The sequence below is a fragment of the Microtus oregoni genome, unplaced genomic scaffold (genome assembly GCF_018167655.1).
Source record: "Microtus oregoni isolate MIOR12 unplaced genomic scaffold, Mior012 000079F_000, whole genome shotgun sequence".
In the NCBI taxonomy this organism is placed as follows: domain Eukaryota; kingdom Metazoa; phylum Chordata; class Mammalia; order Rodentia; family Cricetidae; genus Microtus; species Microtus oregoni.
Window position 1 is genome coordinate 1,800,750 of NW_024544152.1, and position 18,009 is coordinate 1,818,758.

Below are 18,009 nucleotides of genomic sequence, written 5' to 3' on the forward strand. Positions count from 1 at the left end.
GAAGGTAAGAAAGAGTTTCCAGATGAGTAGAAAATCATCTAAAAAGCCTGGGACAGAAAGAAAACAGAAGTGTTCCTGTATTAGTATAGAAGCCAGTAAGGTTGCAAAGCAAATGGAGACTGAAGAGAAGCGAAATAGGAAAGGGAGAAAGTTATCTATACCATGTTTATTTGGTATGTATTCATGCATCTATATGTGTGCTTATTTATGTATTTCATCTTTTGCTTTACTAGTATCCAATGAAAACTATGTATAGTACTGTGGGATAATGCTGTTGTATCCTGTTATGATTTGTCACTTGTATTGGTTTAATAAAAAAAAAACTGATTGGTCAGTAGCCAGGCAGGAAGTATAGGTGGAGTGACGAGACAAGGAGAATTCTTGGGAGAAGAAAGTCGGTTTGCAGTCACCACTCAGCTGCAGAGGAATCAAGATGAAAATGCTACACTGAGAAATGGTACCAAGTCACATGGCTAAACATAGATAAGAATTGTGCGTTAATTTGAGTAGTAGTAGCTTGTTGATAATAAGCCTGAGCTAATAGACCAAACAGTTTATAATTAATATAAGCCTCAGCATGTTTCTTTGGGACTGAATGGCTGTAGGACCAGGATGGACAGAAACTTCAACCTACATTTGTTTTCAAATTACATGGTAATATACTCAAGTTTAAAAGTGAATAGATTTCAAATAAACAATTAGCGAAAATGGGGAAAGTGGAAGGAGGATTAGGGGAGATTAAAAAGAAGCTGTAGAAGAAAGTATAATTTCACTCCTTGTGAAAGAAACAATATTGGACTATGGCAAAAAGAGAAGAGATGAAGAGAAGTGTAAGTGAAAAAAAATAGGTGATAAAGGTGACAGTGACAGACAAGGGCTTAGAGACAAGCTTGAAAGACAAGGGTATCAAGGATGAAATGAGTTTGGAGCTTTTGGAAAGTAATGGACGGTAATACCATTCAATGTTGAAGAGAACAATAGATCAGGTGAAGTTGCACATACATATAATCTTAGCACTAAGGAGGTTGAGTCAAGACAATCATTAGCTTCAAGCACACCTGGAATATGCAGCAGGAAACCTCTCAAACAAAAGCAGAAAACAACAGGAGAACTAGAAAAGTAATCAGGTTTTATGGGGTAGCATTTTATTTTAAGCTTTCAGAGTGGAAACACCTTGGCATATAAGAAAGGGGGAATCCACCAGGCAGAAGAAATTCCGGTTTCACAATTCATTTAGAAAAATCTGATCTAGAGGTAAAACAAGATGGCACAATGAGTCATGAAAACAATGACCAAGGAAGAAATTAAGGAATCACGGTAGGACTGAGTTCTGAAGAATTCTCATATTTAACACAAATAGAGAGGATCAGTTCCTGCAATGTAAAAAGAAATACCCCAAAAGGTAACTGATAATATCCATGACTAAATTTCAATTCCTCAAATGCCTTCTGTCTCTTTAGTGTCATTCTCATTTTATTTAGACTGAATTGTCAGTATTTCCTAAGTATTTTTTACCATTTCTTAAGATATAAGAATAATCAATTCAGCTAATGTTTCTCACAAAAAATTTTTAGACATTTCCCCAATAAACGTCTATATTAACTAAAAGAACATTAAATAAAGTACAAAGTTACCTTGTCATGTCTCGGCAAAGCAATTTTGCATTCGCTAAAGGATGATTTTTCATATTACTTAACAACTCTGACTGTGCAATTGAAATTCAGAATATGATATTTTACACTCAAGCCTCATTTCATTATACAGTAGTCAGTTTAAATGGGATTTCCGAACAAGGTATTTTTAGGAAATGCAGAGTACAGGAAAAAGCTGAGTACATTACACAATTTAAATATTTATCGAAGCTTTTCTACCAAGACAACATTTGGGTGATATCTCGCTGAAATAGCAACATAGAATGGAAATAGCGGTAAGTAGATGGTGGAGCATCTATGTGGAAAGCAGAGCACCTGGGGTGCTAGTGAGCGACTCATTCACCATGTCCTTACATTGGAAATTGGAAGGAACGGTTTCTCTTCCTCCCCTTAAGAGAAGTATCACCTTGCTTCTGATTGAACCATTATGTCTGAATGCTTCTTGGATGTGTGTGTGTCGGGGAGGTTGGTAGGTGTGTTTCTCCTCATATTGAATTCCTAACCTTCTTCTCTTAACATGATCTTTCTAGTTGGGCTAATCTATTCCATAGCTTATGCATTTAAATCCACTTGAATGACTCTATTTCTAGCCCTCAGATCCCTCTCTCTACTGTATCAAACTACTCAAAAACAGAACATCCATATCCATCACGTTTTCCCTCATCCCAGCTTCCTTTCCAGAATTTTGATGGTTAATGGTGCCACTCTGTTCTCAGTCATATAAGTCCTGAGGAAAGCTGCATAAAATCCTGCCTCTATTGCTACTGATTCCATCTTACAAGGAAATCATAAAATCTTTTATCTGCAGAGCCACCACTCTTTTTTTTTATTAAGAAAAGAAGAAAAAAAACATAAACAAAAAACAAGTTTCCACCTCCTCCCAGCCTCCCATTTCCCTCCCCCTCCTCCCACCCTTCTCCCCCTCCCCCCACTCCTCTCCCCCTCCCTCTCCAGTCCACAGAGCAGTCAGGGTTCCCTGCCCTGTGGTAAGTCCTAGGTCCTCCCCCCTCCGTCCATATCTAGGAAGGTGAACTTCCAAACTGGATAGGCTTCCACAAAGCCAGCACATTAAGTAGGATCAAAACCCCGTGCCATTGTCCTTGGCGTCTCATCAGCCCTCATTGTTCGCCATGTTCAGAGAGTCCGGTTTTATCCCATGCTTTTTCGGTCACAGTCCAGCTGGCCTTGGTGAGCTCCCAGTAGATCAGCTCCACTGTCTCAGTGGGTGGGTGCACGCCTCGTGGTCCCGAATTCTTTGCTCATGTTCTCCCTCCTTCTGCTCCTCATTGGGACCTTGGGAGCTCAGTCCAGTGCTCCAGTGTGGGTCTCTGTCTCTGTCTCCATCCATCACCAGATGAAGGTTCTATGATGATATGCAAGATATTCGTCAGTATTGCTCTAGGATAGGGTCATTTCAGGTTCCCGATCCTCAGCTGCCCAAGGAACTAACTGGGAACCTCATGTTGGGCACTTGGGAGCCCCTCTAGGGTCAAATCTCTTGCTCACCCTAAAGTGGTTCCCTTAACTAAGAATTGTGGTTCCGTGCTCCCCTATCCACCTTTCCTTTATCGCAATTCTCCTGATTCCCCAAGTCCCCCCTCCTTCCCTTCTACCTTTTCTCTCCCCATCTCCCCTTACCCCCATCCCACCCCACCCCCAAGATCCTGATTTTCTCACCGGCAATTTGGTCTACTTCCCTTAGCCAAGAGGATAACTATATGTTTTTCCTTGGGTTCACCTTCTTACTTAGCTTCTTTAGGTTCACCTATTGTAGACTCCGTGGCCCTAATTTATGGCTAGAAACCAATTATGAGCGAGTACATCCCATGTTCATCTTTTTGGGTCTGGGACACCTCACTCAGGATAGTGTTTTCTATTTCCATCCATTTGCATGCAAAATTCGAGAAGTCATTGTTTTTTAACGAGAGCCACCACTCTTGCACCTTAAAAAAAACTTCAGATTATTGACCATGTATTCTTAGCATGTATGGATTTCTATTTACATGATATCCTTCAGAAAACAGACATGGATTCCCATCAATGGTATATCTGAAACCCAGGGGAGAAATGACACCTGTTTCTACTGCATGTACTGGCTTTTTGGGACCTTAGTCAATTTGGATGCTCAGCTTCCTAGGCCTGGATGGAGTGGGGAAAGGCTTGGACTTCCCACAGGGCAGGGAACCCTGACTGCTCTCAAGAAGGGAGGGGCAGATGCGAAAAAAAAAAAAGAAGAAGGGAGGGTCAGGGAAGAGGGAAAGTGGGGGAGTGGAAGGGGAATGGGAGGAGGGGAAGTGAGGGAGCAGGAGGGGAATGGGAGGAGGGGAGAAAGTGTAAACTTTTGAATGGAAAAATATAAAAAAGAAACAAACCCCTGAAAAAAAAGAAAGAATGGCTAGTGCTCACACAAAGAGAAGGATCAGTACAATTACCTGTAAGGCTGAAAATATTTGACCCATAGCCTACTCCTGTGGCTTGAGGCTTGTTCCCACACATTTTGTCACTATTCTTACTCTAAGAAAGGTGACCTTGTTACAGTTCTTCATTCCAAAATTCACTGCCACAAACGTTCCACTCTGACAGGAATAGTTTTTGCTCTCTCTTTCCCCTCAGGCGATTACTCTATAACCCCCCCTCTTCTATTTTATCATTGACTCCCAAATATCTAGGAAAATCTCCCAAATATCTAGGGTTGGCATAGTTTACTCTTACATGTTCTTGTAACAATGTGGTTTTAATCAATAGCCCTCATCTAAAATGCAAATATAATGTTAGGAAAAAATTTCCATGTATTTCTTTCTCTAAATACTAATCTCCATTGGTTTGCTTATTTAGAACAACACAAGCAGAGCATAGCACTCACGCTACATGAGCATACCTGGCAAGAGAAGTGGCACTCAATAATATGTGATGCACAAATGAAGGAGGAGATACTGAAACATCGGCTATATGTTCTTCTTAACATAATGGTTATCCAAAACCACACATACCAATCATGAAGCCACTTCTTTTGAGATTTTCATCTCCGGATTGATTTCGAAAGGAAATCTATTTCCAGACAATTAAAGTAAAACACTGACAAGGCTGTAGGCATGAGTACAGTGAAGCCCTTTGATAATAACACTTGATGTGTGCTGAAACAGCCCATTAGGGATGGGTTGTGTACACTTAATCCAAAGGAATCTTCTAGCCCTTTTAGCAGCTGTTCACATGGCTCCAGCTCTGCCCTTCAGCCTCTCCTAAATCAGGATTCCCCAGCTGTCTGAGCTTCCCGTAAACTCTTTAACTTAACCACCTCCAAGCCAGCATTCCCTGCATCTAGTCACACCTTTTCAAGGGTAATTTCTCTATTTCTTTCTCTTATTTTTCAGGATATGAAAGTTTAAAGGGTGTGTCACATTACAGCTTCTTCTCACTTTTGCAATTGCTGTAATAAACCTACCTTATTCTGTTTACTCACTAATTAGTTTATAATACTTCAATCCAAAAGATCAGGAAAAAAAGGTTAACTACTCAATTTTCTGTTGATGAAAATTCTTGGACAGCTCTGATATTGTGATTATTCTTATTTTTTTTAATTCATCTTTACACACGTTCCAAGGTGAAACTCTGAACAGAGAAAGTATGTGGATTACTTTGCCCTTTAAGTCAGTTCTTGGGCTAAGGACTACTGCTCCTGCAATCCGATAGAGGAGACAAGTTGTGTGCAAATAAAGATGAGTGCCAGGAATGGGCAAAAAGCGGCTGATGTTCATACCCTTTTATAGCCCTCATTCTGTGGCAGTCTTAGCCAAAAAAGGAGGAAGTGAATCAAGAGTAATTTAAAACACAAAAGGAAAAAAACCCCAAACCGAAAGCGAAGGATATGGTGGAAATAGTGAAAGAGCAAGGCTCTTTCTTTCTTTCCAGTAGTCAGGAAGAGCATAAAGCACTGCCATGCTACCTGTCTTTAATCAATACTAGTCCGTTTGCAACTCACAATTTTATGAGTAAAAGTAAATACATCAAAGAGCAGAAGATAAATCATTGAATAATTGCATATGCATTGCTCACTATTGTTTTATTCATGTATCGTTTTAGCATTTAGTAAACAGAAGCTAAAAGCATGAAATTCAAACAACTGTTTTTCTGAAAAATTTTAATGTTATCTCTCTTCAAAACCCATTCAACTATCTGCACTTTCTTTTTATTACAGGGATAAACGTTGCCTTTAGTGAAGCATTTTAATATTTTCCTATTATTCAGAACAACCATATTTTTCTATTTACACAGATAAAATATATGAACTAAAATGAAGTGACTAATTACAACAGAGGCAAAAGCTCTTTCTTTCTTTTTTACTTACATGAATGTAAGACTAGATATGTAAGTAAGACTAGTCCATGATAAATTACAGCTGTCTAAACTGGGATAGAAACCTCTTTTATTACATATTAAATTTATAGAAAATTAGTGCCTTAAAAGAATATATGAATGAAAATATTTAATTAGCCATTCTGAGCGGGTCATTTATGAACAGTGAAAACAAAAATAAAAAAAAGTATTTTATTAGCTTGTCAGAGGTATGCCAACTCCATCTTTGTTAAAGGACAATCATCCGTACTCTCTCACTTTCCCATAGTGAAGACCAAGGTTTGTCATCGTTAAGTGAAAATGAAGCAGTGATACAGAAGGCAAAAGAAAGTAAAGAGATCAGTCAGAAACATCTCTAACTTCCATCTGGATTGGTAAGAATGCATGCTTTCCCACGGCTTAGTTGTACATATGCATTGCAAAGCCCAGTATAAGAATGACAGGATGACAGAAAAAACAAAATTCAAAAGAACAAAAGCATTCTCTTAAACAGAAAGGGTAGTGAGGAGCAGAGACTAGCCTTGATCTGGAATCAAGGATGACTTTGAATTTCTGAGGCTTTTGCTACCACCTCCAACATGCTGTCATTACAGGCATACACCATCATTCTCAGTTTACGCAGGGCTGGAAATCATACTAGGGTTTTATGAATACTACGCAAATACTCCTCCAATTAAGATTCGTTCTTTACCTATGGAAATCCTAAGACGTTTTGAATGAATGAAGTAAAACTAAACAAAATTTCCAGTATAAAGTATCTTAAAACTGAAAACTACAAGAAAGATATGAACTACGACGACAGAATACTGCCCTTTGGTTTCTCAATGGGTCTGGGGTGTAGGAGGCTGGTAAGAAAGTTTTACAAATAAATCACCATGCAATTTTGTTTTCTCACTTTCATTTACACATCAGGAATTGTTTCTCTACAGTTTCATATTCTCTTAAACACTGGAGCGAAAACTATTGTTGTTATTTTTGTTTCTTTCTTTGGAAATATTCAGGACAATAATCATGACTGCGGAAAGATAAAGACTATGTGCCTTGGGTATTAATAAGTGTTTTAGAATCTCTTTCTTGCTTATGAAAGCAACTTTAATATTATGATACATGGAGAAGAGAAGTTTTATCTTAAAACTTTTTTCAAAAAAGGAGAACTTAAGAATTTTACCTCTTAATTTTGAAACTATACTTATATATGAATGTTCATAAGTGGTAGGGTTTTTTTCCTCTGAGATGTTTCTTTTTTAATATCCAGTAACTGAGAGTTTGGATTTTTATATAGACTTTCAAAATAATTCTGTATTTGACACAGTAGTCAAATAGTTTGAATTTGGCAAAATAAATTACGCTATAACATTGTCATTTTAACTTTCATATATGTAATAAAATGAACCTTTGGAAGCTCAAAAGTGTTTCAGTATTGTATAGGATAAAAACTTAGGAAAGTTAAACAGAGGTTTTGAGGGGAAGGAATACTAGAGATATAACTCAAGGCCTTGTGCATACTAGGCAAGCACTAGATCACTGGTCATACACAAGACTGTAATGTATGTTTTAAGTACAGAAACTGTAATGAGCACATTGTGTTTATTTCCTTGTTTGTTTGTTTTTGAAAATTCCTATGCTACATAGGGCACGATCCACAAAAGGATTTATTTTAATGACATTCTGCTAGCAAATATGGTTGCACTTAATAGAAAAAAGAAGTTACTTCCCATATTTGGTGTTATGACATTTCCAAAAAAAAATTCTAATATAGACACATTGCCTTGATAACAGAACACACCTCTGAGGCTAAAGTGGGTCATTGTGGGACAAGAAACCATTGGCTCCCTCTGAATCCAAACAAAATCTGTACTGTATAATAATAAACAATAAAAAATTGTCATCATTGTAATTTGGCTACCCTCAAATGGTGTACTGTGTATATATGAAATAACTGCAAGCCCTCCATTAACTGAGTTTGACATCACTTTAATCAATGTATCTTTTCAGAATTAAAAGCAGAAATGTCAAATTCCTACTTCTGTAAATTCTTTTAGTTTTTTAATCTGCATTATATAAAGTTAGCCTTTGTAAAAGAATTTATGCTTTATAGAAATATAACCAACAGTTTGCTTTAAAATTTAGCTTACAAAAGATACAATCCCAAGAGATATTTCAATTAGAAGTGATGCCCAATGAAATTGTGGAAGCTTCATTTATATGGACTTCTGCCAAGGCTCTACTTCTATGTTAATCACTTCATGTTACATTTCTTGAAAGAACTTGCCCAAACTTGTAATCTTGGGCCACATGAATCCTGAATTTGCTCTTTCCTTCATGGTTCATATTATCTTCTGGTGATATTGGTTAGTTGTTTTTAATTTCTTATAATCAATATGTGATTAAATAGAAATTAAATTATTAAATAAAATTACTTTAAAGAAAAGATTAAGTTACAAATAAATTTCAAATAGTCCCCCAAGTTTCCTAAGGAAGACTTATTTTTTTTTATTTTATTTTATTTATTTTTTATTGAGAAAAGGAGTAAAAAAAAAACAAGTTTCCACCTCCTCCCAGCTTCCCATTTCCCTCCCCCTCCTCCCACCCTTCTCCCCCTCCCCCCACTCCTTTCCCCCTCCCTCTCCAGTCCAAAGAGCAGTCAGGGTTCCCTGCCCTGTTGAATGTACTCTGTCATTAAAGTAAAATGGTTTGTACTATACAGAAAAATACATTTTCATAACCAAATACTATTTTTTTGAATTTGTAACAAAGAAATCATTGATGAAAATATGGTAAGTCATGCTTAATAATTTAGAAAAGTCGGATAGAAGCTGCAAGCAAAATGGCAGGTGTTTGTTTAAGCATTTTCTTCTACTCTTAGTTAAGGCTATATGATGCAAGGTACATCCTCTTTTAAAAAAAGAGAAAGGATTGCCTTTGGTAGTTGGGAGCATGGGGTATGGGTGGGGCAGGGGGAAGGAGAGAGGGGGAGAGAGAAGAGTGAAGGGGAGGATTGGGGAGAGCTTGCGGGAGTGGGATGGTTGAGATGGAGGAAGGACAGATATGGGAGTAGGGAAGGACTTATCTTAATTAAGGGAGCCATTTTGGGATTGGCAAGAGGCTTGGCTCTAGAAGGGTTCCCAGGAGTCCACGGGGATGTCCCCAGCTAGGACCCTGGGCAGTGGAGGAGAGGGTGCCTGAACTGGCCTTGCCCCATAATCAGACTGATGACTATCTTGAATATCACTGTACAACCTTTGTCCTGCGACAGATGGAGATAGAAACAGAGACCCATATTGGAACACTGGATTAAGCTCCCAAAGTCCAGTTGAAGAGCAGAAGGAGAGAGAATATGAGCAAGAAAGTCAGCACTGCAAGGGTTTGGTCCACTCACTGAGACAGTGTGCCTGAGCTAATGGGAGCTCACCAAAGCCAGCTGGAATGAGATTGAACAACCGTGTGAGCAAACTGGACTCTCTGAATATGGCTGACAATTGGGACAGATTGAGAAGCCAATGATAATGGCACTGGAATTTGTCTCTATTGCATGTACTGGCTTTTTGGGATCCTATTCTATTTGGATGCATACCTTCCTAAGCCTGGATGGAGGGGGTGAGGGCCTTGGACTTCCCACAGGGCAGGGTACCTTGCCCTCTCTTAGGACTGGTTGGGGAGAGTGGGAGGGTGAGTGGGGGAGCAGTAGGGAAATGGGAGGAATGGAGGAAGTGGAAATTTGACTGGTATTATTTATAAATTAATAGAAAAATAATCTGCTGAAAAAAAAAGAGAAAAGAATAAAAAACTTGTGTTTTCTGAGAGAGTGAAGATTTGAATTAGTATTACTAATCTACACAAATACTTAAGTATTTGGAAGCCTAATTCACAAGCAGTAAGGATTTCAAATGGGAGAAAGGAGCAAGGAGGGAGGGAAGCAAAGAGATGGGGGAGATGCAACAGTATGGAAAGTAGTAGCTAAACTAAAAACTATGGACACACTATAAGGAATCATTTGCATGTAACTTAAAAATACAATCTAATAATAAATTTTAAAATGATATTTTGAATGCCCCAAAACTTAATCTACAGGAATAAAATATAAAGCTGTTATTCTGTGCATTTTTGTTTTAATACTGGCTAGTTTCAATAGTGTCAACCAACATCTCTTTTCTTAAATAAATTATATTTAAACATAATATTCCATAGACTATTTAAAATAAATGAATAATATCTATATAACATATATATTGTATTTTCCATAATGATATTATATAGAGGAGACAGTCAAAGCCTCTCATTAAATTACAAAATATATCATCAATTAAAAAAGGCTTCTCTTCTTTCAGTTAACATGCCCTTAAGAAATGCTGCAATTGAAATTCTAAATGATATCTTTGTTAGACGTCAAGACAAATTTTCTAATTTAAGAAATTCTGGATGTCTATTTGCAATGAAATATTTGAATAAATATACAAAATTGCATATGTAATTATAAAAGCAAACCCTTGCTTTAACACCACAATCTTTTCTTTTAAACAGAAAAGTTTCAAGATTAGAAACTCAACTAAATATGTGTTCAATGTCTTTCATCTAAAACACTGTAAATTTTGAGAACAAGTTTCAAATGTCAACACACCCGACTAGTAGTACACTGTTAAAACAGCAAAAGTTTTTGTGTACTATAACCCTTAGAACATTTTTTCTTAAACCTATTGTTATATTGCATAAACATTATTTCATGTCTTGGAAATGCTCTATGATAAAAAGTTTTCTTCAAATCCTAAGTATTTTCAAACCCAGGTGACTATCTATGCCAAAGTAAAATATAGGCTTTTCTCTCTTTATTTCAGAATTGCATTTCTGGTAGCCTTTCAAAAAAGCCCTGGACACTGGATTGTTAGTTTTGGTTTTGAAGACTTAATAATTACCAATGAATTATTTCAATGATATTTATAAGTTGCTACAAAACCCATAGAAATAGAAATTAAAATGTGAATTGCTGTATGTGTGTTACAAAGAACATATGTACGTACGTGCTACAAGTATTTTGCCTTGTCAGGAAACAGAGTATCTATTCCTTTAGGAAATAACATTGATACAAAATAAATGTCTGAAGGCAACAATCAAAACAAATTGATTGCTCTGAAATGTAGACACATCTATTATATATCAAGACATGTATAATCTCAATTTCTACCACTTTTTTGAGTATGTGCTTGACGGTTTCTCTAGAATCCCTGAGTCATTACCTATTTATAAAGATTTCTATTTTCATACTTAATTATAAACATTGTCCTCATAACTATTTCAGAATGACTAGAGTCCACAAGTCAAAAATAGGGAGAAAATGATAACCTTCATCCATATATTTGGGATACCATGGTTTCACTGTGAATTATTTCTATGTTATTTTTGTTGTTATATTAGTCAGTTTTTGCATTCATTAGTAATAACTCATATTTTTTAAACAAATAGGGCATTTTTAAAGAAAGGTCTGATCTAAAATTTTTTCTGAAGGGCTAAGTCACAGTAGACATGAATCACCAAGTGACTTACTCCAAAATAGTATTACAAGCCTTCCAGGTTTTTATTTTGTTTCTGATCATTTTGTAGCACAAATCACTCTTGATTATTTGAAGAATAATCATGATGTGACAGAGAATATGATGTTTAAAATACAAAAAATAATTTTGAAAACTTATAAATACAAACTTTATGAATACTTTTACACTTGTCAAAGACAACTTATTTTCTTTGCTTTCCCTTATGTTATGTCAGATAAAGCCTTTCCAAACTTTAGGCTTCTGCTATTCCCATAGAGAATTAGTGCACTGAGAATACATGTCAGTTCACAACTCTCTACAAAACCATTATGAAGAATGTCAATCAAAATAAAAACAGCTACATAAACTGCTTCACAGCAATCAAGACAGTCTGCTCCATACAATAAAAGCAAGTTATGCATATATTATTATTATAAGTTTCTTAAACAAGAATGGTGTTGTTTAGTGTATCACAAAGGGCAAGCAAACATCAGTAACGAAACCCCCACAATCCTTCTTCATATCTACTGAAAAGATTCCACAGTGTGAAACACATATGCTTGAATATGGATGGAAAAGTACATAGGAGACCAAATTTATGCTTCTTCATAAGCTACTGTAATAAGTTTAAATCAATCTGCCTACTCAGTGAGCTTGTCAAAAGCTGAAAGTCATGCCACAGTTAAGATATTTTTAGTCACTTTGTAGTTACAACAGTCTTCAACTTCTTCCAACCAAAGCATTTGGAAGAAAAAGTATATATTAAGGCAGGGAAAGAAATCTTGGTAAAAGTTTCTCTCAGTTTTATTGCTCCAGCAGTCTTAGGTACGGTGAGATGTCAGTAAACTTCAGCAGCCTTGAAAAAAATAGCACTTCGACTTTTCCTATTCGTTTTTTCTATAAAGGCTATTGCCTTCAAGAGCTGAGTCCTGTAGAGGGAAAGTGAGTAAGCCCAACACTGAGTGAGTCAACATAGTAACTGATGCCAGAATTCTGTAGAGGCCTCTGGATATTTCAAATTCCAGGACCTGCGCACAAGAAAGTGACCCGCCTTTTCTCTCAAGTTGCTTTCCCATAATAGGACTGCCCATGGACACTACATATAAGGCTGTGCTTCCAGCATGGCAAGCTCTGTGAATTCAAATAATGTTCAACTGTGTTCTGATTCACGTCCAAACCAGAATAGCACAAGGGACACAGTCTTGCTCTCAAAGTCCCCTAGGCATAAAAACTCATCAGTACAAAGCTGTCACAATATTTTCAGTAACTTTTATGCTAATTTCTAAAACAACAAAGCAGAAAGTCCTGATGCAAAATTAACTTTCAAATGCCTTTCTTTTTGGCTCCCTTCTTAGCACACCCAAAAATGTCACCCTTCTGGACAACAAAAACTGCCCAGAATAATTTATTCATTTGTAACCTATTTGTTGTTTACCAAAACTAATTTGTACCCTTGGGACCCAATCAAAATCATGTATTGATGGTGCCAACACTTTGAATAAGAGAAGCAGCAGCAGAAGAGAACAGCTGAGTTCTGAAGGCACAATGTGAGTAGGTCTCAGGGAACAAAGTTTATGCTAAAATAAAGAACACTCTTAATGGGAAGGAGAATTCTTTCCAAAATACTAAATTTCAGTTGTGAGTTAAGACTATTTTCTTCAAATTCTACTGCAAGAATTATTAAATCCAGTCTATGAAATATTGAGTTACTGATGACTTAATGGTTCCACAAAAAGCTATAATACTAAATATACAGAATTGTAATATATTATCCAATATTTTTGCAAATCATTCTTAGTCAACAGGAACATTCATATTCTTTTTTATTATTTATGCATTACTCATCAAAAATTTTCAAGAGACTTTAGTAACATACTTTGAGAAAGATTTTTTTACAATTATAATCATCATCCTTGAATTGTTTCAGTATTTTAGATCAGGTTTAACTTTTGTAAATTAAATAATATTACTAGAGAGAGAGAAAAAAGAGAGAGGAGTATAATGTATGTTACAGGCATGTGTGATATCTCTTTCTTCACCCCAAAATGGTCTATTCTGTTTTCATAGCTCATGTGTTCCTTTCCTTCATATCTATTCTTGTCGTTTCATAGTTACCTTTCAGCTTTTGTGACCCCACTCCCAGCCCAATACAAACAAATTTAGATTTTAGGGCAAGAAGACATGACATATTTGTCCTTTTGAGTCCGACTCATTTTGCTTCACACAATGCTTTTCATTTCTGCCCAATTTTCTCTAAATATCATGATTTCATTTTTCCCTATAAAACATTAACATTTCATTGTGTACATATGTATTTGTTTTATCAATCATGATAAAACATTTTTCCATTATTGCTAAAACTTTTCTCATACTATCTCTTTTTTTTCTCCTCCCAGCCTCCCATTTCCCTCCCCCTCCTCCCACCCTACGCCCCCTCCTTCCACCCTTCTCCTCCTCCCCCCCACTGCTTTCCCCCTCCCTCTCCAGTCCAAAGAGCAGTCAGGGTTTTCTGCCCTGTGGTAAGTCCTAGGTCCTCCCCCCTCCGTCCATATCTAGGAAGGTGAACATCCAAACTGGCTAGGCTCCCACAAAGCCATCACATTACATAGGATTAAAACCCCGTGCCATTGTCCTTTGCGTCTCATCAGCCCTCATTGTTCACCATGTTCAGAGAGTCCGGTTTTATCCCATGCTTTTTCAGTCACAGTCCAGCTGGCCTTGGTGAGCTCCCAATAGATCAGCTCCACTGTCTCAGTGGGTGGGTGCATCCCTCGTGGTCCCGACTTCTTTGCTCATGTTCTCCCTCCTTCTGCTCCTCATTGGGACCTTGGGAGCTCAGTCCAGTGCTCCAGTGTGGGTCTCTGTCTCTATCTCCATCCATCACCAGATGAAGGTTCCGTCCTGATGGGATTCCTCCTCATACTATCTCTTTATATTCATACCACTTACTCTCCTCAATCACCCTGAAAGCTAGTCACAACTAATTTGTCTTACACATTTCTTACTTTGCCAATTTAAGAATGTTATAGAAATTCAATCATTCAATTTGTGACTTTTTTACACTGCCTTTTTCACACAGAATTGTGCCATGAGTTGCTATTTATGTTCTTATCAAAAGCTTCCTACAACTATATCTGAGTAATGTGTCTATCTATGGCTGTTCTATGGTTGGTTTATCCATTTATCAATTGTAGGACATTTCAGATATTCCAAATTTTGACCAATACATATAAAGCTGCCAAAACAGTCATGTAAAGTTTGTTTGTTTGTTTATTTATTTATTTATTTATTTATTTATTAAAGATTTCTGTCTCTTCCCCGCCACCACCTCCCATTTCTTCCCCCCTCCCCCAATCAAGTCCCCCTAGCTCGTCAGCCCAAAGAGCAATCAGGGTTCCCTGACCTGTGGGAAGTCCAAGGACCACCCACCTCCATCCAGGTTTAGTAAGGTGAGCATCCAAACTGCCTAGGCTCCCACAAAGTCAGGACGTGCAGTAGGATCAAAAACCCATTGCCATTGTTCTTGAGTTCTCAGTAGTCCTCATTGTCCGCTATGTTCAGCGACTCCGGTTTTATCCCATGTTTTTTCAGACCCAGGCCAGCTGGCCTTGGTGAGTTCCCGATAGAACATCCCCATTGTCTCAGTGTGTGGGTGCACCCCTCGCGATCCTGAGTTCCTTGCTCGTGCTCTCTCTCCTTCTGCTCCTGATTTGGACCTTGGGATTTCTGTACGGTGCTCCAATGTGGGTATCTGCCTCTGTCTCCTTTCATTGCCTGATTCAGGAGGATGCCTATATGTTTTTCTTTGGGTTCTCCTTCTTATTTAGCTTCTCTAGGATCACTAATTATAGGCTCAACGTCCTTTATTTATGGCTAGAAACCAAATATGAGTGACTACATCCCATGTTCCTCTTTTTGGGTCTGGCTTACCTCACTCAGGATAGTGTTTTCTATTTCCATCCATTTACATCAAAATTCAAGAAGTCCTTGTTTTTTACTGCTGAGTAGTACTCTAATATGTATATATTCCATAATTTCTTCATCCATTCTTCCATTGAAGGACATCTAGGTTGTTTCCAGGTTCTGGCTATTACAAACAATGCTGCTATGAACATAGTTGAGCATATACTTTTGTTGTATGATAGGGCATCTCTTGGGTATATTCAGAAGTTTTTAAATCAAAATACTCAAGAGTATAATTACTTAGCATTTTAACAAATGAGTATCTAACTTATTAAAGATAATAGCATAATTATTGAAGTATTTTATACCGCTCAGTAGTGTGTTTAACACAGTTTCTTAAAATTATCAAATTGCTTTCCATGTACTCTTTTAAAACTATATTTGGGGGAAAACATTTAGATATAATATTAAAATTCGTAAATCCCAGTTCCCTCTCCCTCCCCTTTTACCATTCCTTCCACTTACCATTCAGCACCTCACCTCCCATCTATTCCAAGAGAGGGTAAGTCACATTACTTTAGGCCCTCCCTACTATATCTAGACTGAGCAAAGTATTCATCCAAAGAGAATGGGGTCACAAAAAGCCAAGTACATGCAGTAGGAATAAATCCTGGTGCCCCCTCAGTCTGCCCCAACCATGCAACTGTTAACCACATTCAGGCGGACTAGTTTGGACAAAATTTTGCTCCTTCCCTGTCAGCCTGGAGTTTGTGAGCTCCCATTAGCTCATGGAGACTGTTTCAGTGGGTGTCCTTATCATGGTCTTGACCTCTTTGCTCATATTTCACTTCTCCCACTCTTCAACTGAAATTTGAAAGCTCAGCCCAGTGCTCTGCTATGGGCCTCTGCCTCTGTTTCCATCAGTTGCTGGATGAAGGTTCTATGATGGCAAGTCTGACTACAGGGCAAGGCCAGTTCAGGCCCCCCCTCCTTAGGGTCTTAGGGTCTTAGCTGGGGTCATCCTTGTGGATTCATGGATATTTCTCTAGAGCCAGGTTTCTTGCTAGCCTTACAATGGCTCCTTCAATCAAGATATCTCTTTCCTTGCTCTCATCTCTGTCCTTCCTCCATCTCGACTATCCTGTTCCCTCAAGGTCTCTTCCCTCTCCCCTTCTCCCTTTCCTTTCTCTTCTTCTGTCCCTTCTCCCCCTACGCCCCTGCTCCTAATTTTGTCAGGCGATCTTGTCTATTTAGACTTTCTAGGTGGATCTGTATATGTTTTACTTACGGTTCACCTTGTTACCTATCTTCTCTAGGATCATGAATTCTCTAGGCTCAATATACTTTATTTATATCTGGTATCCACATATGAGTGAGTACATACCATATTTATCTTTTTGAGTCTGGGTTACCTCACTCAGGATGGTGTTTTCTAGTTCCATCCATTTGAATGCAAATTTCAAGATGTCATTGTTTTTTACTGTTGAGTATACTCTAATGTGTAAATATGCCACATTTTATTTATCCATTTATCAGTTGAGGGGCATCTAGGTTGCTTCCATGTTCTGGCTATTACAAATAATGTTGCTATGAATATAGTTGAACAAATGTCTTTGTAGTGTAATTGAGCATTTTTGTACTGCTGGTTCCTGAGGTAGGTTAATTCTTAAAATTTTTAAGTGTTCACTATGGTATTATTGACTTTTGATGTAGTATCTCATGGTAGAGTTACAGAATTTATTTAAATTTGTTAAGCCAAACTTTACATTAATTAACAGTTCATTATTTTCCATTTCTCCTAAATAAACACTTCAAAGAAGTGTCTAAACATAACATTTGTCCATTCTTTAATTGAGTACCTGGGGTTATCATTTGTTTATTTTATGTTGAAATGCAAGAACTCATTATATTTTCTAGATGCGAGCAATTTGTCAGACATTGATTAAAAATACATTCTATAATTTCTGTTTTCTTAGTCTTATCATGGTATTTATTAAACAAAAGGTATAAGATTTGCTAACATATGGCTTATTGAATGTTTTCTTTTATGGGAAATACTTTAAATATATTAACTAATAACTATTGATCATTCCTTGTATCAGAAAAGTTTTCTTAATTTTTCTATTTGCATTTAGATCTATAATTCAGTTTGAATTAAATTTTGTATTTGTATGGTGGTTAGGTTGAGGGCATTCATTTTTTTCTTATAATAGTCTAATTGCTCTACAACTACATGTTGAAAAGGTTATCATTCCTCCATTGACTTGCTCTTATAAGATAGTCAAAAACAGTTGGAAATATTCCTGTATGTATAGTTTTAGGAAAACAATTAATGTGTCAAATTTTCCATTTTTACTATCATGTTGGTAGATAAAATGTTTCAGATGTTTTAGCATTCCTGATTTTAGATTTGTGGATTAGGATTCTCAGTTTATTAGTTATATGTATTACTACATAAAGTAATAGTTAAGAAAAAAAAGTTCTAAAGCCAGAATTTTGAAGAAAATATAAGAATACACATAATGAAACAGGGATTCAATTTATATGTAATTAAAATAATCTTAAAAATATAACTA